Here is a 23,978-nt window from a genome sequence, read left to right as displayed (position 1 = left end):
TTATTTCCAATATTCTGGGAGGTGGGTCATAGAGGATCCTGCTGTGATTTAAGTTGGAGAGTGTTTTTCCTATGTTCTCTTCTAGTTTTATAGTCTCTGGTCTTACATTTAGATCTTTAATCCATTTTGAGTTTATTTTTGTGTATGGTGTTAGAAGGTGTTCTAGTTTCATTTTTTTATAAGTGGTTGACCAGTTTTCCCAGCACCACTTGTTAAAGAGGTTGTCTTTTTTCCATTGTATATCTTTGCCTCCTTCGTCAAAGATAAGGTGTGGTGTCCATAGATTCGTGGATTTATCTCTGGGCTTTCTATTCTGTTCCATTGGTCTATATTTCTGTCTTTGTGTCAGTACCATACTGTCTTGATGACTGTGGCTTTGTAGTAGAGCCTGAAGTCAGGCAGGTTGATTCCTCCAGTTCCATTCTTCTTTCTCAAGATTGCTTTGGTTATTTGAGGTTTTTTGTATTTCCATACAAATTGTGAAATTATTTGTTCTAGTTCTGTGAAAAATACCGTTGGTAACTTGATAGGGATTGCATTGAATCTATAGATTTCTTTGGGTAGTATAGCCATTTTCACAATATTGATTCTTCCAATCCATGAACACGGTATATTTCTCCATCTATTTGTGTCCTCTTTGATTTCTTTCATCAGTGTTTTATAGTTTTCTATATATAGGTCTTTTGTTTCTTTAGGTAGATATACTCCTATGCATTGGAGAAGGAAATGGCAACCCACTCCAGTGTTCTTGCCTGGAGAATCCCAGGGATGGGGGAGCCTGGTGGGCTGCCGTCTATGGGGTCACACAGAGTCAGACACGACTGAAGCGACTTAGCAGCAGCAGCAGCACCTGGGAAGCACTGCATCTAAATTAAGGCTAATTAACCCCCACAACTGAGGCAAGACTCTTCTGAGAATTTTTTGAATTATGAATGATGAGGTTTTCCAGTCTGGCTGATAAGAACAGGCTCATTACTCTGCTTAATATTTAAGCAGGACTCTCTGCAAATCAGTTTGTTTTCTATCCATGCAATTCTCCTTTCCTTGGTACTCTGCTCTGTGACCCTAGCTGCACACATCTCATCTCTGCCTCTTCAACTCAGAGAGGCCAGCAAACTCTGCTGGGTCCCCCCTCCCTTCACTGTGGCTAATGATAAGGGTCAATTCATTGGTTTCTCATATCTAAGAGATCACTGCTTTTCCTCACCTGATACCTAAGTTCCTGAAAATTGTTGTTTCTTTTATCTTGCCTGTTTTTTACATCTAAAAAATTTTGTTGGTTGTTTCAAGTGGAATTACAAACCCACTCCTTGTTTTTCCACCTTAGAAACAGAGGACTTTTAGTAGACTTTTAAGTCTGCCTTGGTGGTTGATCAATTCAGTACTGAAAATTCTAGTTTATAAAAGTATGTGATTGCAAATGCTAATTATAAATATATACTTTTGCTATTTAGCAATAGAAATTCTCAAGTAATCATAGCCAAAAATAATGGTAAATTCTATGTCCTAGTCTCTGGTATAAATGAAGAATTGAGATACAATAAAACTTTTTGGATGACCAAGTTTAACTAAATTATTAATTCAAAATCTGCAAAGAAAGCATTTTTCTTTAGTGTTTTAAATTTCTCTTCTGGAGAGTAATAATTAGAAGTTTGAGACATGAAAGTGAAAAGTAACAATACCTCTAAATTTATTTTATTCAAATTGGCTTCATTAATAGCATTCTTTTCAATATGTTACAGCAATGTTGGGAAAACATAGCAACTAGGGTGACTAATTTTGGGTTTTGCTTGCCATAACAACATCTTTTGGAACATCTCTGATACATTTGACATGTTGAAATATAGCATTGGTTTTCCAGGCAGTTTTAAATTAAATTTGTTAAGAATGCTAAAAATATCAGTTAAGTAGCCAAACTTGTTACCCATATGACATCTGTAGAAATATTTTCCAAGAGAGATTCTTTCATAACTGAAAATATGAATCTCATTTGTGAACTTCTCTGCCCTGTTGAGTATTTTCTCTTCCAAAATCTAGAAATTTCAGAATGATAATAGTAAATGTCGATGGTTAACCACAATTTCTGGACAAATACTTTCAAAACCAGTTACCCAGTAAATTCTTTTAAAAAATTAAAAATAACTAAAAATATTTTAAATATACTCATGACCATTAGCAGAAGTTTTTGATATTCCCAAGATTTATTATGTATTTTTAAATGTTTTGAAATGAAACCATTATCAATAGACTAATAATTTTATTAACTCCTATATGCATTTCAATATATTTTCAGCCTTATCACCTACAATTATTTTTTAAAGCTTTTTCAGGTTAATTTATGTTGACTAATAACTTTTCTTCCTGAGTCTAGGAAGAAATTCAAAACTATGTTAAATTATAATCTAGGTAAAATAAATACAACTGAACAAGTTCTCTGTAAAATTGTCTTCCCACAATTACCTTCATAAATTATAAGTGTTAAAAATATCAGGACTTCATCAGACTGGATTGCAGAATCCAAAATTGAATATAATGATGTAATAAGCATTGCTATGGAATATTCTTCAACAATACACATCATCAATAAACAACAGAAAAAATCATTTTTCTAGCAATTATATGAGCTAGACTTTTTTCTTTTTACCATGCCACATATTAATACTATAAACTATTAAATTTGATAATAAAAAAAGCCTACTCAATGATTACAAAACTTTGTAGAAAATGTCGCAATAACTTTTTTTTCCTGGTGAAAATATTTGAGAATTTTTATCAACAAATTTGGCATACTGTATTGCCAAGTAGATTTTCATCTCTTAATTTTGAAGGTTTGAAATTTCATAATAAAAATACACTGGAACCTGGGCCCTGTGACAACCCAGAGGGTTGGATAGGGTGGGAGGTGAGAGTGAGGTTCAGGAGGAAGAGGACATATGTATACCTATGGCTGATTCATGTTGATGTATAGCAGAAACCAACACAATATTGTAAAGCAATTGCTCTTCAATTAAAAAATAAATTTAAAAAATACACTGGACTCTGTTATTCTCATTGTATTTTTAGCATTTGATAAAACTATATTTTCAATAAACTTTACTATAAGGTATTTTTTTAGAATACGGTGAATGATTTTTCTCAATATCATCACAGTTTACATCCAGGAGTTGAAACTAAGCATGCAAATTAATTTTTTCTTCTGATGAAAAACCAATATGTTTTACTGAGCAATCTACACTAGTTAGAATTAAATACCACAATTGCTATAAACACAAAAACTGTCATGTTCTAAACTTCCTTTCTGAAAAATGCACTGAATATCCATAACTGAAATTTGGTAGAAAGTCCTGCACTCATGCTAAGAACAGAGAAAAAATTTCTCACTTTGCTTCAAAACTATGGCCTATGGTAATAAAAAAATCAACACACTTGGGAGCTCCTATTAGACTGATAATCAAACTGGCTGCCTTATTTTACAAAATCAATGAGAAAACAGTAAGCAATAAATTATAAACACATTTCTACCCAATGTGTATATATGTCATGTCTCCTTCAAACAAAGGTATCTCCCACAAGGCTCACAGCAGCTGACCTAACATCAGTTGCTATGTGTGCAGTTCCTAAATAGAATCCTTGCATAGCATTACTACTTTCTATCCTATTCTTTTCTGTTATACATTTCCCTCTAAGCATAGCCATAGCTGCATCACATAAATTTTTATATACTGTTTTCATTTTCTTTTTTTTAAGTAATTTATTTAAATTGGAGGCTAATTACTTTACAATATTGTTGTGGTTTTTGCCACACATTGACGTGAATCAGCCGTGGATATACATGCTTCCCCCATCCTGAACCCCCCTCCCTCCCCATTCCATCCCTCAGCGTTGTCATAGTGCACTGGCCCTAAAAATATTTGCTAATTTCCCTTATGATTTCTTGACACACTGATTGCTTAGAAGCCTGTTATTCAATTTTAGAATATTTGAGTATTTTACAATATTCTTTCCAATAACTTTCTGCTATTGATTCTAGCTTAAATCCATTCTTACCAAAAGATCATACTCTGAATAATTTCGATTCTTTGAAATTTGTTGAGCTTTGTTTTATGGCTCAGAAGGTAGTGCATCTTAGTGAATGTTTCGTGTGCACTTGAAAAAAATGTACATTCTGTTACTGGTGGGTGAACTCTTCTAAGCATCACTCTGCTAGTACAGGTCTTCCATAGCCTCACTAATGTTCTGTCTACTTGTTCTATCAGTTACTGCATTAGAGTATTAAGTTCTCAACCTGTAATTGTGGACTTGTTTATTTCTCCATTAAGTTGCAAGTTTTTGCTTTATGTACATAAAAATTCTGTTTAGAAAAACAATATAGATAGGGTTAATATTTGCATGCAGAAATAGGCATGTCTCTTCTTCCACTGGGCTGTTTGAGTTGATTCAGTCTCATTGATCTGGGTTATCTTATTGCTATAGTCAGGTTTCCCAGGTGGCGCTAGTGGTAAGGAACCTGCTGCCAATGCAAGAGACATAAGAGACCAGGGTTTGGTCCTTGGTGGGGAAGATACCCTGGAAGAGGGAATGGCAACCCACTCCAGTAGTCTTGCCTGGAGAATCCCATGGACAGAGTAGCCTAGCAGACTACAGTCTATAGGGTCGCAGAGTCGGGGGCAACTGAAGTATGCACACAGGCACATAACCTCTGGTGCAGCACAGACTCAAATTCCTCTTGCAATGTGCTGCTGTTACGTTGTACTTAGTGTGGGGCGTGGAGTGTTGAGGAGTTTTCCTCAAAAGTCTGGCTCCACTCAGCTTTCAGCAGATGCTTCAGCTCTATACCACAGATCCATCTGTCTTCATGCTCCTGACCAACTGCAACAGTAGACAGCTACTGCTCATTATTTGGGGCTAGACTCATAGTGGGGGTTCTTGGTTCTCCTGATCCAGATTTGGTCTTAGACAAGTACTATGTACCAGGGCCACGGGGACTGAGGCTTTTTGGTGCTCCTTTCCTTCTTATCACCATGGTAGCAACTCTGCCTTGTGTTGACGTGGTGGAGGTAGGAGACGGGGCATTGGTGGTAGAATTTCTTGTCCCCGTCTCAGTGATAAAAGTCGTCTGCTTTGTATGAGTGCAGAATCCTAGATCCAAAAGAGTTTCAAACCCTTTGTCCAGATCTTGAAACCTTTTCCTAGGTATGAGGGAGAGCTAAGAAAGTTAACAGTGCTTTATTTCTGTGCATCAGCGGGAGCTGATCCCTACCAATGAGCACTCACCCCCTCATTCCTGCCCAGTCCCCAGTCTTTCTTTTGAGAACCCACTGGATATCAGTATAAAAGAGTTTGTAAATGAGTGTAAATTCTCTTGTATCTGGGATTCCCAGTTATTCTAAACTATCATATGAATCCATGCTCAGCCTTTTAGAATTCATCAAAATGTCAGTGGTCTTCTCCCCTTTTATGGCAGCCACTTCTTCCCATGCTATGACAAAAGGTGAGAGAGTTCACGTGTTTCTTCTCCTTGGAGAGATCCACACTTCTGAAATTCTATTTACCTGGTTGCTTTATTACCTAAACTCTATTATTAAGAAAATTATTTAGTTTTGGTTTGATTATTTAGTCTTAGCCCATTAATAGAGTAGAAGCAAAGTTATCTTGTAGCTTTCTATATCCTAAGCAGAAGCAGAATTCTAATCTATTCAATACTAGTCTATTCTCTTCTATTTCAATGATATTTCAACAAGGCTGGAAAATATATTATACACATTCTATTTTATTCCACTCAATTAAAAATAACCACAGAAAGTGACTGCCAAATTTAAAATGTCACAATCATGAATTAGTCCTGACCTGAAAAAAAATGGATATAATGGATTGTTAGAATCAAGGTCAAAATTTTCCTCCACACAAAGCATTTATTTCAATAACATTATCTGCATATTATTCATCTCAATACCAGCAACTCTTCTGTAGTTCTGAAAACAAAGTAGATACTCAATTATACAAAGGAATAGACTGCATAAGAAAAGTTACAGCTATGTCAAAGTAAGATTTGTAGAAGGGCTAGCACTATCTAAATCTATGAGGGCTAATTTACCATTAGAGTTGCTGAATCTAAACCAGGTAACATTCACTCTTAAAAAAAAAAAAAAAAAATTCTGGGACTTCCCTGGCAGTCCAGTGGTTAAGATGCCACACTTCCAATGCAGGGAGTCTGGGTTCAAACCCTAGCCAGAGAACTAAGATCCCATATGCCATGCAAAAAAGAAAGAAAGAAAAAACAAATGAAAATCAGATTCCAATGTCAAAGGACAAACTTACCACCAATGAGGACTACACACAGAAGTTCCAAAAGTGTTTTGAGAAATACATCCAAAATGACTATTTCCCCAGTTTCTATTTTGATTGGGGTGACACCCTATAGAGATTGTTTTAAGGAACAATGTCTTTATTTCGCAACCAGGTCTGATAACATAACACAGGAATTTTGGCTAAAGACTAAACTTACGAGGTAAGTGTAACCATAAAGCTAAGAAGAAGTAACTGGACACATGGTCAAGAGTTAGGATAAAAGTTATGGTGGGGTCTGCAGATTTGGAAATCACATGCACACACAGCCAAATAGTATAGCCAAGAAAATGGCTACTTAGGGAAGCAAGCAGAGGATCCAGTGAAAAGCTTATAGGGAGAGCACAAGCTACTCTGTTTGAGTATGGAATTAAACCAAACAAAGAAGGGGAGTAAAATGGAGACAAAATGAGACAGAAAAGGGAAGAAAGGAAATATATGAGATCTGAGGGAAATGTTCAGATAAACTTGTTTGAGTTCTTGTAAAGTGCTCATAATTTTATATATTATCTGTAGCCTTCTATTTTAAACATTTCCTGGCTCTACAAAAGTCACAGACCATGGAGTGGGGCTGACAAATATACCAGGTATCAGGGGTTATGTAAACAATCTTTGGTGCCTAATTTACTGTCATGAACATTGTGGGATGCGGGAATCACGATGGCGGCTGGGTGTGGGTATTCTCACTGTCAGCAGGGAAGATTCATGGCCTCCTCCTGATACTGGGACCCCAAGAGCATTTACTAAGACAGATGACTTGGTGAAAGATACTCCAGGCTGAAAGTTAATATTTAGCCTGGGAAGATGAAACTTGAGAACATCAGAATGATGCCCCTTGGTCCTTGGACCAGTCCCTTGGTCCCTGCTGTCCAGAAGACCGTCTGCAATGATGAAACCAAGAATGAGTCCTAGAGGCCTGGAGTATCACATTCAACATCAGCCTTGGAGGTCAGGAAAGTGACCAGTCATCCTGGCCTCCCTGAATAATTGTTCTTTAGCTAGGCAGTATATTGAAAGCAGAGGCATCACCATGCCAACAAAGGTCCGTATAGTCAAAGCTATGGTTTTTCTAGTAGTCATGTACAGATGTGAGAGGTGAACAATAAAGAAGGTTGAGCACCGAAGAATTGATGCTTTCAAATTATGGTGCTGTAGAAGGCTCTTGAGAGTGCCTTGGACAGCAAGGAGATTAAACCAGTCAATCCTAAAGGAAATCAACCCTGAATATTTACTGAGAGGACTGTTGCTGAAGCTGAAGCTCCAATACTTTGGCGACCCGATGTGACAAAGAGCTGACTCATTGGAAAAGACTGTGATGCTGGGAAAGACTTAAGGCAGGAGGAGATGAGGGCAACAGAGGGTGAGATGTTTGTATGGTATCACTGATTCAATGGACAAGAGCTTGAGCAAACTCTGGAAGATAGTGAAGGATAGGGAAGACTGGCATGCTGCAGTCCATGGAGTGCAATTGAACAACAACCTGTCACCCATGAAAGGATCAAATCTCTTGGCAGTCTACTTATATTTTTGCCAGTGCCACCTCTTAGGTTAATGGGTTCCAGAAGTGTATTCATTCCCCTCTATCAAAATTATGGCAGTGGTTTAATCACTAAGTCGTGTGTAGTCCCATGGACTGTAGCCTGCCAGGCTCCTCTGTCATGGATTCTTCAGGCAAGAATACTGGAATAGGTTGCCATTTCCTTCTCCAGTATATTTTCCCAACCCAGGGATCAAACCCAAGTCTCCCACATTGCAGGTGGATTCTTTACCATCTGACCCACCAGGGAAGCCCAAGAATATTGGAGTGGGATCCTATCCCTTCTCCAAAGTATCTTCCCAACCCAGGAATCAAATCGGGGTCTCCTGCATTGCAGGCAGATTCTTTACCAGCTGAGATGCCAGGGAAGACTATCGAAATTATAATTCCCTTTTATTTACTCTAAATCTACCACTTTTGAATATCTAGCATTTGTGTTTATGAGATAAACAAGAGAACAAGTGTTTGAGATAAACTGAGAACAAGTCTCAGTTTATCCTTTCAATCCCATCATGACTTGATAAGCTTTGTTTTTATCCAAACACAGCCCTATCTTTCCAAATGAAAGATCTTTCTGTTGAAGATTGAATCTTTACAGCTCTCTTCTCCCACCACTTCCTCAATCTGTTAAACTGTCTGTGTGGATTAAAAAAAAAAACAGGGGTTGGGGGGTGGATCCTGATGACATAAGCTAATATTCTCTTGACAGTCATAGCTACCCTACCCTACCCTTTTCTATTTCTCCATGGAATTGAATTGAGCAACAATTTTTTGCTCAGCTTCAGTATGGAAGGTATCTGATTACAACAATGACTTTCTCCTAAACTGAGAAAGCAAAACTGTTACTCTCTTATCAAATTAAGTCATCCTTTAATCTCTGATAATGAGATTCAGATTGAACCAATGCCTTCACTGTGATCTAATGCTTTGAGAAAACAGTATTACCTCTGGATATTTAGGTAACAGAACCAGCAGATGCACTGAGTATTATCTTTCAGAGCAGTCCCTCTGAAGGAGGCTACATGCCTATGCCAGTGACCTTTCCTTAGCACAGAACACATCTGAAATCACACTTTTGGAAATTCCTTTAGAGCCATTGTGTCAATTAAACTAGCAGGAAATCCCATGGCTTCATCACTGTACTTCACTTTTGACTAAGATGTAAAATAGCACTTAGATTTCAGAGTTCATTTTTCATCCAGTTTCCAAATGAATTGGCCAGTTCTTTTTTTTTTTTTTTTTTTAATCCACCTTCAAAGTAGGTCACCTTTGAGGACTAGCCCTTCTTAGCAAGACTGCCATAGACATGTCTATCAGCAACCATTCCTGGGAACCTCTGTGCTGCCAGGAATGTAGGCACCCATAAGATAGATCCCAGCTCTTAAAGAGCTTGTAGTCCAAGTAGAAGCAAAACACAAGTATAGTATGAAAAATGCTGGATGAGTAAGATATGTGAGAGTCCGGATGATTCTGGGCTAAAGTTGTCTGAGAAATGGTAGCAAGAGGAACAGGACTCATGCTTAGCCCAGAAGGACTGGTAGAGCTGGATGTGTGTGCATATTCTTCATAGGGCCAAGTATTCACACAAATTGCAGAGACCACTTCAGCTAAAAGAAACACAAGTGGGAGACAAGTTCCACTATTGAACTTCCATTGCTTTTGAAAAGTCATTTTACCTCTTGAATTCTCCTTTTAATCATAGTACCCAACCTTCTGCTTCAAAATGGTCACCTAAACACCTGGACTTCCTTCCTTCTTTCCTCTAATCCAGTTAGATGACTTGAAACACTGGCATGCATAGTGCTCTTTGGCACCTGGAGTAGATAGTCTTAATATTCCCTTTTCCTTTATGACAAAATTACTTTCAGTAACAGTCACTGTTTCCTTGGATTGGTCCATAGCTTAAAACAAAAAATTAATTTATAAATACAAAACTTCCATTTCAAGATACTATTGTAATTTAATAAAATATTTCATGCACAAACTACAATTTGCGCTTACAATAAAAGATGTTATGCCTCACAGTTTGCTCTGTATATCATTGTTTAAAATTGAAACACAAATAAAACTCGAAATGGTCACACAGAATGAGACAATGCAAGTTACTCAAGTTCTGTTTCTTTATCTTCACAATACTGCCCTGTCAATGCTTATTTCCAATCTACTGGTTATATGCAGGAATATGTAGTACCACAGGAATTGGAAACACAAGTGACGCCAAAATCAAGCTTGAATGATTCCAAAACTTTATAAACTTACTCTCGAAACAAACATGTATAGCTGAGTCCATTTGTGTTGGAACCAACTGTATAACTGGGAGGTTTCCAAATTAACTTCTCTGTAGAACCCAATGTCTGTTAGACAATAGTAGTAAAAATGTGCTTATTTGAAACATACATATATTTTATTAAAACTCTACAGTAACCAATGCAATTGTTTAGAACTTTTTTTTTTTTTTAAAGATACTTTTTTAGGGGGTAGGGAGAACATTTTATCACTGATCTGGGTGATAATAAAAACCAGACTTTCTTTGGGTTGGTTTTTATTATTGTTTATAAATTCTCTACGGCAATGTACCACTACTGCCTACACCCTGAATGGAGCTCTCCAACTTCCCCATCTTCAGTGTGCCACTGCAGTAAAATACAAAAGGGAAAAACCCATTAAAAGCACTGGTAATGGGAGTAATGGTTATTCTTTTAGAAATCCTAGACAACAGGATCATACGGCCTAATAAACTAGGGTGCAGGAAGCCACAGCTCAGAGCAGGTAGAAGAGAAAGGCAGGGCACATGCAGTTTTTCATGGCAGAGTGTCTGGGATGAGCAGGAGTGGAGGCAATGGAAGAGGAGGCTGAAGTAGTGAATGAAGAGCCTGTGCAATTCTGCTGAGTCAGCCTGATCCCACCCTCTTCTCCAATCACCCTACCCCACGCAGCAGCAGTGTCTTCCCCTGGACCATAGACCTGAGATGTGCTCCCAAAAGAATTCAGCAGTGTGCCTAGGAGGACTCTGTGTTCCACATGAGAGTGGGTACCCAACATTGACTTTCTTATCTAGTCCCAGCTGAGATGGAGGGAGAAAGCCTGACAGCCAAGATCCCCAGAGTCTGAATCGCCATCTCCTTCTGGAAAGGGGCCCCAAACAACAGAGGGACTCCCGGATCTGCTTTTATTAATCAACCTAGTTATTCCTTCTTAAATATGAACTGCAGTCAAGACTTCTAAGAAACTTACAAAGATCCAGCTCTTCAAAAGAGAAGGAAGAGAAGCAAAAACTGAGAAACAAGCAGAAGGTAACTTAAAAAAGAGAAACAGACACCCAAAGAACTCTGAATAGCCTCAGAGAGGCTTAAGAGAGGGCTTCCATGAAACAAGAGAGGTGATTATTTTTTTAAAAAGACGTCATCAGAGAACAAGAATGAGTTCATGGAAATGAAAACACATTATTTAATACAAAGGCTGAAAGTTCAAGAAAACTTTCAGAGCATAGGTTTCTTTAAAAGAGAAACTATAAATGACAGTTGTATGGGTTAACATGTCAATGTTCTATTTTTCTCAAAATACTTGTTATTAAACCAGTGAAAATATTAATTTTGGTGAGAGATATATAAGAATTTAAGAAACAAAGCACTGCTACACGATTCTCTAGATGTCTGTACTTTATCATAGAATCAGAGAAGATTAGTGCTTTTTTAAAAGGGTGGAAATCAGCTAGATCAGTAGTTTTTAAATAGTTATTCCACTGAGGACTAGAATCTGACAACATTTTCTCAGCAGGTTTAAAGGGAAACTGAGTGAACAAAGTCCCATGTCCTTACATCTAATTTAAACAGGGTGGGGTTTGTTTCACCTGGTTTTCACACTGGGATTCTAGGTAAAAATTCATTTGTAAAGTAGTTATTTGCTGCAGAGCTTGGTGAGGCATGCAGCATTCATACTTGAGATTACATTTTTTAAAGATTTGTTCCTTTATGTAGAAATACTAAGCAGTATGTAAAGAGGGCAGAAAAACAGGACCACTGGTAGTGAGGCTCAGTCTCTGCTCTATCATCCCAGGCATCTTGAATGGGGCCCAAGCTTGCAGGGGAACAGAACAAAAGCCCTGCACTAAACCAGATTCCTCCTCATTAGAAGGGTTTATCCTCCATCTGTTGTTTCTTAGGCAAGCTCCTTGGGAATCTCACCCAATATCCCAAATGGCTGACTCTGAGATCACATATGGTCCTCTTCCTGAGAGGAGTTCTGATACATTCAGTTTTCTCCATTTTATTTTATTTCCATCACTGTTTTAACACCTCATATAGATGGATATCCTGAGCAGCTATTCAGCTGGCCAGCCCTATTATGTGGCTCAGTGCATTTAACAGAAACGTTTGATAACCGCTCATCAAAATCAAACCTCTCATTTGCAATGGACGAAAATGAGATCTGGAATACAGAATCACTTAACCAAGGTTCTAGGTGTCCCCATTAGAGTCAACATAACTGTCATGCTTTCTAATAGTTCCACTCAGGTATGTTTTTCCTTCTGAAATGGATGTCAGCTACCTTGATTAAAGCTCATGGCTTAGATTCTTTTTCTAACTCCTTCAGTACCATGTTAAGAATAAAACAGGGGTCCAAGAAATAGGGCTTCCCAGGTGGCATGGTGAAAAATCCACCTACCAATGCAGGAGATGTAAGAGATGTAAGTTTGATCCCTATGTCTCTTACATCTCCTGGAGGCTGGAAACATCCTTCTACTGGAGTAGAGAATGTCAAAGAAGTACTTGTTGGCAAATTTTTAAAATATTTATGTGTTTATTTGGCTGTGTCAGGCTTTAGCTGCAGCAGGCACGTGGGATCTTCGTGCATCGTGTGGGATCTTTAGTTGCAGCACACAGATTCTCTAGTTGTGGAGCTCAGGTTTAGTGGCTCCATGGCATTGCAATGCCTTGATTGCATTCTCAACCATCAATTGCAAAGATTCTCAACCACTGGACCACCAGGGAAGTTCCAGCAATTTTTAAGTTGGCTTTTAGAGAGAAAACAGACCTCCACTTTCAAGTAGTATTCAGCAGGATGTGGTAGCCCAACATTTTTGTTGCAACAATTTGGGGTAAAATAGAAAAATAATATAAAACAATGTTTTTGAAGACATTGATAGCCATAGAACCAAAAATAGCAAAATTGTCTAAATTTCCAGAGAAGAAAAATGTCCTCTCTGTGGCTGGCTGACAAATGCTGGCTATTTTCTACGCAAGGGGCATTTGCCACTCATGTGTGCTCAGAGAAGTAGAGCTCATTTACTAAGAGAAAGACAATCCAGATGAAATCTGATAGTTGCACAGACTATGTTGAAGGATTGAAATATAGTCAAGCTCCTTATTTCCCACCACTTTTCCCAATAAGACATCTTGATGAGGTTTGGGGAAACACAAAGGCTGGCAATGAAATCAACAAGCAGCCCGCCTCTGCTGGCAAGTACTGAGGGAGGAAACTGGTTGAAAGGGGACAAGAGGGAAATTTTGGTGGTGATGAATATATTCTAGAACTTGTTTTGAGGGTGATTACACAGATGCGTCCATGCTGATGAAGCCTGCAGTTCTCCTCCTATAAAGGGAAAGACCCAGTTCTCTCCTCTATCACTCTCACACAGAAGATTCCACTTCTATTTTTCTTTTCACTTACTTTTTATTGGAGTATAGTTGCTTTACAATGTTTGTTTAGATTCTGTTATACAGAAAAGTGAATCAGCTCTGTGTACACATATTGTGCTCAGTTGTTCAGTTGCGTCCGACTTTTTGCTGCCCCATAGATTGTAGCCCACCAGGTCCCTCTGTCCATGGAATTCTCCAGGCAAGAATACTGGAGTGGGGTGCCATTTCCTATTCCAGGGGATCTTCCTAACCCAGGGATGAAACCTGCATCTCCTGCATTGGCAGGCAAATTCCATACTATTAGAGCTACCTGGGAAGTCCCACGTATACATATATCCCCCCTCTTTTGGATTTCTTTCCCATTTAGGACACCACAGAGGACACTTCACTTCTGACCCTGAAGACAGAGTAATGAGGGACAGAGAGACTGGGGAAGATTGCTCTGGGCACATGGCATTTGAATTGAGTCATTAAAATTAAGAATGGAGAAGCCATACTACTATTTAGGAAAAGCAAGGGGCCTGGGAGGCAGGGGACTGTTGCCTCTTAGGAACAGAAGAGAGATCAGTGAAGATCAAAGGAGGAAGTGGCAGGAGTTGGGTTGGAGAGACCAGCAGGGGGCAGATTTTGCAGGCGCTTGTAGTCCATCATAAAGTGTCGATTATTCTTTTTTTTTTTTTTTATAAGGGGAAGTAATTGAAGGTTTATAAGCAGAGAAGCAACATGATAGACCCTATGTTTTAGATAAAGTACTCTGGCTAAATTTTAAGATTAGAGTGGAGGAGAGAGAACAGTTAAGAGGCGATCACAGTAGAGCGCTGACAGTGGCATAGGGGTGGGTGACAGTGGGTTGTTGGGGATCAGTGGAGATGTGAGCAACAGGAATGACCTTCCCACGCGCTAATGAGTAGATGTGTAGAACAGAAGAAAGTCGGCCTCCTCATTCATAAAGTACTCGGTTCTGTAGACCTCCAATACATTACTTTCTCCTAGTTTTCCTTGTATTTTGCAGATTTTGGTATATTGCAGTATACCAAGGCTGTATATTGTCACCCTGTTTATTTAACATATTTGCAGAGTATATCATGTGAAATGCCAGGCTGGATGAAGCACAAGCTGGAATCAAGATTGCTGGGAGAAATATCAATAACCTCAGATACACAGAAGACACCACCCTTATGGCAGAAAGCTAGAAAGATGGTAAAAGCTAAAAAGAAAGCCTCTTGATGAGATTGAAAGAGGAGAGTGAAAAAGCTGGCTTAAAATTCAGCATTCAAAAAGCTAAGATCATGGCATCCGGTCCCATCACTTCATGGCAAATAGATGGAAAAACAATGGAAACAGTGACAGACTTTATTTTCTTGGGCTCCAAAATCACTGCAGATGGTGACTGTAGCCATGACATTAAAAAACACTTGCTCCTTGGAAGTAAAGCTATGATCAACCTAAATAGTATATTAAAAAGCAGAGATCTTTGTCCATCTAGTCAAAGGTCCATCTAGTCAAAGCTATAGTTTTTTCAGTAGTCATGTATGGATGTGAGAGTCGGATTGTAAAGAAAGCTGAGCACTAAAGAATTGATGCTTTTGAACTGTGGTATTGGAGAAGACTCTTGAGAGTCCCTTGAACTGCAAGGAGATCAAACCAGTCAATCCTAAAGGAAATCAGTCCTGAATATTCATAGGAAGGACTGATGCTGAAGCTGAAACTCCAATAATTTGGCCACCTGATGCGAAGAACTGACTCACTGGAAAAGACCCTCATGCTGGGAAAGATTGAAGGCAGGAGGAGAAGAGAACGACAGAGGATGAGATGGTTGGATAGCATCACTAACTCGATAGACATGAGTTTGAGTAAGCTCTGGGAGTTGGTGATGGACAGGGAAGCCTGGCGCGCTGCAGTCCATGGGGTCGCAAAGAGTTGGACACAACTGAGCAACTGAACTGAACTTCTCTTATTCTTATTCTTCTGTTATACCCTAAAAGCCTTCCTTGAAGTCTTCTGTCATCTACCCATTCCCTCATATTCTCCAAAATGTCTGGTCCCTTTTCCTCTTCCTTCTACATTTTTCCCCTGAGTTTCTGAAACAGAGGCAGCAGCTCTTTGACTGCCTCAAGTCCCAAATGTGTACCTCTAGCTCAGACCACTTCCTGATAACAGATCGAATTACCCATTAGATATCACCACTTGAATGGCACACCAAGAGCTTCAAATTCAACATGTACTTAAACTAAGTCCACTTCTCAACTTTCTCCTAAACTCCCTCTACTGCTTAACAACATAACTTTTCATCTAATCATCCAAGCCAGAAACCTGAGGTCTATTCTCATTTTTTCTCATTTAATATCTAATCAGTCACAATTGTCTTACCAGTTTCCCCCCTTAATACCATCCATATCTTTTCCCAGCATCCATCCTCATGGTTACTTCCCAAATTCAGATATTTGTCCTCCTTGTATAGGTTCTTTCAAATATTTCAACTAATTTCTCTTTCTCGGTCCTATCCCTTCTAGTCCAATCTATGCTCTTCCTCTTGAGTGGTTTATTACACAATCCATTCTTACTTTTTCTCAGCTTAGTTCTGTTCCCTCTGAGATTTAAAATGCAAGTTGCTTATGTAGTCCACCAGACCATCTGTAATCTACACCCTGCTTGTAGCACTCACCTCATCTCCTGCTACTTTTTAATACATACTGTATGCCACAGTTATGCTGAATTGTTGACTTTCTCCAAATTGTCCATATTGTTCTATGCCTGAAGAGGCAGTCCAAACATTTCCTTCTCTGAGAAGTCTCCATCCATCCTCACAGATTTGATCAATCTCTTCTTCATTTCAAAATTTTACCTTGGGCATTTCTCTTGCATACAACTAATTTTACACCACACAACAAATAATTGTTTGAATGTTGTCTTTTATTCACATTCCCCAGCTCCTAATCTTCCCACATCCCTCCCATAGGCAATCATGTGTTAACTCTGTGTCTTTACAATGCATCCGTGTTGTTATTTTGCAGCAAGCATGTTGCTTCTAACAATTTACTCATAATATTCCAAGGCCCTCACACCCGCCACATTTTATCCATATATTCTCCAACTGAGGCACAAGCAGAATGCCTTCAGTTCTTTGCTGCCATACTAAGGTGCCAATGAAAATACTTGTCAATGTTTCCCTCTTCTGTAAATCGGCTGTATTTGGCCTGCTAAGGGTATATACAATCCAGATAAACAGATTTTTAAAAAGCCTCATTTTTCAAATCAGACATGCCACCTTTTTCTTCATTCTGACTCATAAGTCATCAGCTGCTTGATGCACCCATCTTTTTTAGGTTAGTTAGCACATTGAATCTCCCAAGCTGATTAACTGGTTAACTCCAGTTTTTGCACCTGCAGAGCAGTGACCCCTGCAAGATATCCGTTCTCTGTTTGACATCTTTTTAATTTTATTAGTGGTTTATGGACAAAATCACTTGACTGAAAACTTTTTCAAGTTTAAGTTATTTGGATTCACAAGAGCATTTTTCTCCCTGTTATAAATCAATGAACCTAGTCAAGATTAACTGCCTACACGTGAGCTTCAAAAGAGCCTCTGTGGCCAGACAGAGTTGAAAGAAACACATAATTCCATAACACACTAAATACAATCTGATCAAAGTTATTGGACCTGGTTCCTTAATGCTCTACTTCCTCATTGTCATACAATCTGATTTCAAGTAGTCTGAATCTAAAACAGATACTACTAGACCTCAAAAACTCTTCTTTTGGAAAAAAAAAATCATCATGTCTGTATCCTGACTGGTCAACATGTGTAGTTAGACAAATCTAAACTAAACTCTGAGCTAAAAATTCCTAAATCTAATTTGTAAAATTCCATATGTTTTAGGAATTAAAGCAAAAAGAAACATGGCTAATGAAGCAATTCAAACAAGAACAATTTATACACAGAATAATCATGGAATCCTGGAAGCAAAAGGAACCATAAATCCTTTAGATATTATGGAGTGAGGAGGGGGTGTTTAAGCTCTTGGAATTCAGAGGAGGTGCCAAGGGGCATTTATGTGAGAGTTGAGAAAACCAAGAGAGTGGGACTCCCCAAAGCACTCCTCTTATTTTGTTGTGTATTTTTAAATTTTCTGCTTTTATGTAAGAGGTGATTTGAAAAAAAAGCTCCACTCCTTAAAAAGAAGTTGAAAGTCACCAATCTAGCCTAGTCTTTCACACAAATCAGTTCTTTCTATGACATCCTTGACAAGCAGTAATCCAATACCTCCTTAAACACTGTTGCCATTGTGAGTTCACTAAAGCTGAGGCCGAGCAATCCCATGTTGGATATCTAAGGTTCTTGGGAAGGTCCTCCCTTCTGGAGTGCCAAATTTTACCTCTCTATAAATTCTAAGCCCTGGTTATGTCCTCTGGGGTAATACAGAATTTCTATCTGTTAGATCTGGCCTCCACATCCCTTCACACCTTGAGGTATGCTGGTTTTTTTTTCACATTACACATCTTATTTACATATTAAGATTCACTTCCATCTCAAAATCACACATCCATGTACCTATTTCCCTTTTGTTGATTTCACTTAAATGCCTGTTTTCTTAAACAAAGACTGTAAATAAATATTTACCATGTATGTTACATGTAACACACATGAACGCTTTTAACAGAAATTCATCCACCCCTGTCCCCCAAGATGTTTATTACAAACACATGTATCAATATAAGGAAAAATAATCTGAAAAGGATTATTATATATTATATACACACACACATACACACATATATATGTAAATGAATTTCTGTGCTGTACACCTGAAACTAATACAATGTTGTAAATCAATTAAAAAAACTATACTTCAATTTAAAAAAGCTTCTACAAAGAAGGTTTTTGGAACAACAACAACAAATACAGGTATCAAAACAATCCTGGGTATATTTTGATACTACTTGCTGTTAGCACATATACAATAATTAACACAATAATTAACACAATAATTGACACAATTTGTGACAACATTCACTGTACATGCCCCTTTAGATAATTTAAGCTGCAGCTCCTTTACTAAGCAAGATGGACTGAGCAAGCCATTTCTGTTTTTCTTTCTTGAGAGTTCTACTTTTCAGAGACACATGTTTCCACAGCCATCTGATATTTCTTGCCATGCTTTTATCTTGTAAACCTAAATTCTATTTTAAGTGTTCCAGGTTAAAGCTTAAATGATAGTGACTTAACAAGAGGAAAAAATTGTACTGTGTTTTTCTCCTGTTATCTGAAAACGTAATGGGTGTACAGATATTGAATATATTCTTACAAATATCTGGGTCATGCTTACAAGCTAGAATTCTATCTAATGAATGGGTATATTTTGTTATGATATTTAATGAAGATATGAACATGAGTAGAAGGTTGTTAATTTAAGGCAGGTGTGAGATTCACTAAAACTAATTACTGTCTGGTGGCTATGGAAGCCTTGTATTTTTTTTAGATAGTAATCATTAGACATTTTAGCTCTGGAAATCCAGCTTCAGTGTCGCACAAATTTTGCCATTCTGCTAACACTGGTATATTCCGTGCATCCGTCATTCTCCCAGAATTACTTATCCATTAATATTAATTTTTGTTACACATCTAACTGGCAGAAAAGCATCTTTCGTATTTAAACCCACATTCTACTTTCGGGATATATATTCTGTTTTCATAATTTGTCTATGGATATTGCCATCTTTTCCTGTGACGTGAATTATTAAATATGCCTGTTTTTCTGCACGCTAACCAGATCCACTTCCTTTAAATGTGTAGCTTTTAAATCATGAGTGAAATATTTCATTTTCTCCATGTTAGTTGCTTCCTTGCCTTTGTTAACATAGCACTGAGATTTGGTCATTGTCTTTCTGTCTCCACTGCTATGCAAATATGCATCTCGACGATGTGGATTACAGCTTCCTTTATTATTCTGGTACCCCCAGAGCATGAAAACCAAGCACATTATACTACATACTCACTCTAAATTCATTGGTAAATTCAAGGCAAGATATATGATTTTCTACACAAGAACTAAAAGATGATAGGCAATAAAAACAGACACTAAACTCTGAGCCTTAAACAGGCCTATCAGTCACAAGCAAAAATTCTCACTTTTCCAAAATCCACACTCCGGGGCCCTTCAAAACCGCCTTTTCTTCAAGACACGTAGAACAGCAAGGCCACCTGAGGACTATGATGAGTGAAGTATTTTTAAAATGTGTTCCCCATCAATACAAACCAAACTGAGAACTAAAAGTCAATGAAAACCCAGCCATACAATTCCACTGGCAAGATCGAGACCTCTGATAGGGCCCGCTCAAAAGAACAGACTGTTTGGGCACCTGTGGGGACACAGCGCCAGCACCATGGAGTGCTGTAACCAGCAGACTCATTTGAGGAGTCAGGATCAGATGCCAAGACAGGTGGGAAAATAAAAAGTAGGTGTTTGACTCCTGGCCTTGCTGGATGAAGGAAACGCGTAGCTATCCAGTTGATTGTGGGTGGTGACATTTTGAGAAAATTAGAAACAAAATCAGACTGTTTAAAGTCTCAAGCAGTAGGGAACCTTGGAGAAAGAAGGTGTGAATGCCATAAAAAGCCAAAGGTAAAGGAAACAAATTATATCCCAGAAAAAGCCACTCGGCTCCTTCCATTTTGATAATGCTGGCAGACTAGAGTGTTAGAGAATGAAACTCAAATGCAGTGTGTGGTAACTCTCCAACCCCGGATCCACAGAACAAACCTTTCTTTACCTACACACACTTACATACCACACACACACACACACACAATCCTGTTTAACTTGAAAAGAAGCCTGCCAACCCTGGATGTAAAGCATTCTCAGTGGCCTTGTGGAGGCAGCTCTCAGAGTGTGAGAGCTGGTAGCTGGGGACCTAGCCCTGGTAGCAGATGTTGAGCAAGATCCCCAGCAGCATCACCCTTCACTTCACTGAATGTCATTCCCGTCCATGGCTTCAGTTCTCGCCAGACCTCTCCCCTGAGCTTTAGTCTCACATATCCACTGTCTACTCTATGTCTGCACAAAGATGGCACAAGGTTATCTCAACATCCACATGGGTAAGTTGAACCTGTCATCTTTCCTCACACCTGGTCCTCTTCCAGAATGCCTGTCTCAGGAGATGGCCCCCTCATCTATTTAATTGTACAAGCCAAAACCCAAGAGTCACATGCATGCTGTGCTTAGTCGCTCAGTTGTGTCTGACTCTTTGCAACCCCATGGACTGTAGCCCACCAATCTCCTCTGTCCATGGGGACTCGCTGGGCAAAAATACTGGAATGAGTTGCCATGCCCTCCTCCGGGGGATCTTCCCAACCCAGTGATCGAACCCAGTTCTCCTGCATTGCAGGCAGATTCTTTACTGTCTGAGCCACCTAACTGGTGAATTTTTAGCATCAAGCTTTGTCAGTTTTCACCAAGTTCTCCATTCTGTCCACTTATCTTCATTCATTTTCTACCATCACCTTAGTCTTTCTCAGTTACCATCTTATTTCATCTTGACTAGCCTCCTAACAAGTTCATCTTGACTACTATTCTAGCCTCCTAACAGGCATCCCACACTCACTCTTAACACTCCAGACTACTCCTTATATAGAGCTTTACAAATCCTTTCATGTTTTTCCATTGTTCTTAGGCTAAGGATCAGAATTCTTATCCTGGCCACAAAGATTTTAATAGTCTGGTCCCTGCATACTCAGCATCAGCAGGTAATACTCTACTTCTTATTCTAACTTCACACCGTACAATGTCTTTCAACTCTTGGAATGCATTGTCTCCTCCTGGAACAGAATCTTTGCTGCAACAATTGCTTCTTAGAATTCTCTTCTGAGCTGACCCATTCTCGCTCTTCAAATATCACCTTAAATGTCATTTCCTTAGGAAAGCCTCATGGCAATCCACTCAAACTGGATTGCATCCCCTCTTTATGCTATCATAGAACTACATTTCCTTCCTAGCACTTCTGACAGTAAAGGAATATGTGTCCTTTTGTTTCACATTTATCTCCCCTTCCAGGCAGACTATAAGTTCCACAGGTGCAGTGACTACTACTATTTTTGTTTTTGTTTTTTTTTAATCACTGTGGACAAAACTGTTCCCCAAGACCCAGATACTGCTCAAGTTACAGGTACTCAATTAATATTTTTCTATTGTATTAGGAATAAATGGAAACTGATGCCCAAAGGCTCCAGGTGTAAGAAAACCAGTGCGCTACCATCCCTTCGTTCATTCACGTAGTAGCTCTTATTTGAATACTGAACACCGACTGACCACCTGATGGCCTGTTGACTGAGGCTATATTGATGGACTGAGCAAGTTTGATCTGTGCACATCAATTTGAGGCATGGGGAACCCTAGCCGAGGTGGTAAATAACTTATCTTTCTTCAGCTTACTACGCTTCTTCAGTGTCCAGCTGGGTCAACACAATCAAGCCACAGAGTGATAAAGTCTGATCCAGCTCCTCATATCTAAGCTTAGGGAGGTTATGGTGGTCTTGGCCTGGAGGGAAGGAAAGGGGGCTTGAGCTCCACACCTGCCTCAACAGCGAGGTCAATTACACCTGAGCTGTGGAGTCTCTATGCCTGTGAAGATGTGAGGGAGAGACCTGGTGATGTGGGTCAGAGGTCATCCTTAAGAGGGCACAAGAGCTAGTTGTGCCAATAAGGGCAGGGCTCCCAATTTCTTACTTGACATCCCACATGCGAGCCATCTCCTCAGTGACATTTCTCCCTTCCACACAATGACAGGAAGCTACCTGGACAACTCAGGCCACAACGTTTCTATTATGAAGGAGTTTGGACTAGTACAGTCTCAAGAAACTTCTTAAGTTGGATATAAAATAGGTTCACCTGATAACTACATCATCTTCTACATGAGGAATATTTAAAGACGCAAGTGTCTAGGCTGAGCTGAGATAAGAACCCATAAAATGCATGAAAAGATCCAAATGACTAGTGTCTGCAAATGAATCCCAAAAATATTTTCTACACTCTTTTGGTATGTCTAGGTCTGATCAAATCAGGAAAACCAGATGTTGAGAGAGAGAAGAAAGGAAAGAAAAAAGTAAGAAAGCACCACAAACAAATTGTCTGACGATTTTACAAAAACAAAAATGAAATTAGATCATTCATTTCTCAAAATTCCACAGTGCCAATTCTGATCTAAGTGGTTCTGCTTATCTGAAATTCTACAATGATCATGGTTAAGGCCAAATCCCCCTTCCACAGAAGATGTAGAGAGCTTTGCTTTATTTTGGTAATAATATTAACTAATACACTGGAGCATTTTAGAATTTATAAATCATGGTCACATGCATTCTATCACTGGGGCTGTTCAAAATTTTGGGAGGTTGTGCAAGAATGTGTTATTGCCATGTTAATAGTGCGATTGAGGAAACTAAGACTCAGAGAATTTTACAAAGGATAGTGTATTACTTTTACACCTGAGACTTAACAGCCAAATCCTGTCCTCTTTCCATTACTCCACACTACCATTTTCTTTGTTTTATTGTACTGTTTAAAAATAGCCATTGATTGAGCTTAAAAAAAAGTCTGTCAAATATGTACATTTGTGTTATGAAAATAATGATTTATCAAAGTTATCACCAAACAAAAGTTATCAACTTTCTGCATTTTTCCACTGTTTTATAATTCAGTGTTAATTTGGTCTACATAGAGCTTATAATAAAAACAACAACTCCTGCTACAGAAATGTGAACTATGAAACCTAAATCTGGTCTGTTTCTACTTCTGTGTGTTTGGGAGATAAGTTAATAGTTCCCGGCCAGTAAGTTTCCATTTTGGTTCGTTTAAAAAGGTTACGCCACTGTTTTCTTTCTAAGATGAATTTTTGCATTTTCATTTTTTAAAATATTTTTATTCATCAAGCAACTGATCAAAAAATATTTACTCTCAGTCCTATGCTGGTATCTGAGGCAGACATGGCTGGATAAGGTCCATTGTACTCACCAGTTGTTTAGAATGGCATGGGAGGCTGGGTACGCCAGAAGCCAGCAGCACACAGCAGGTCCACGGGTACCAACATATTAGGGCATCGATGCTGAGTCCAGGGAAGGGAGAGGGAGAGCGAAGAGTCAGCAAAGCTGCAGGAGAGAGGAAGTAGGCTATTTGTGGAAGTTAGAATCTCAGCCACTTGCTGAGCGAGAACAGAAGTGCTCAGCAAATATATAACCCCGACACTGGGACTTGGGCCACTAGGTCAGTTTTCTTCTCACTGTTACTTCCGTTGTCTTCCTTTACTATCTGCAGGATGGTTGAGGGCTATAGAAGATATCCTTGGACAAGATTCCTTTTAATTGGCTGACTATAAAACATTTTCTTTTACAACACTTCTACTTCCAAAATACATAGGTAATTATCTTCCCATTCACTCTCCCGACCAGGCCCAAAAAGTGGGGCAAA

At 38.8% G+C, this 23,978-nt stretch overlaps 1 protein-coding gene across 1 annotated transcript in view; it reads right to left on the bottom strand.

Annotated features, from left to right (window-relative positions):
• OSR1 (odd-skipped related transcription factor 1) overlaps positions 1-23,663 on the bottom strand; it is a 161,613-nt gene extending 137,950 nt beyond the window's left edge. The window contains 1 exon segment of the mRNA XM_043469312.1: positions 23,526-23,663. The gene's annotated coding sequence lies outside the window, so the exon portion shown is untranslated.
• Between the last annotated feature and the right edge of the window lie 315 nt (positions 23,664-23,978).

This window comes from Cervus canadensis, chromosome 5 (assembly GCF_019320065.1).
Source record: "Cervus canadensis isolate Bull #8, Minnesota chromosome 5, ASM1932006v1, whole genome shotgun sequence".
Lineage (NCBI taxonomy): Eukaryota > Metazoa > Chordata > Mammalia > Artiodactyla > Cervidae > Cervus > Cervus canadensis.
This window is presented reverse-complemented; position numbering and strand designations above follow the sequence as displayed.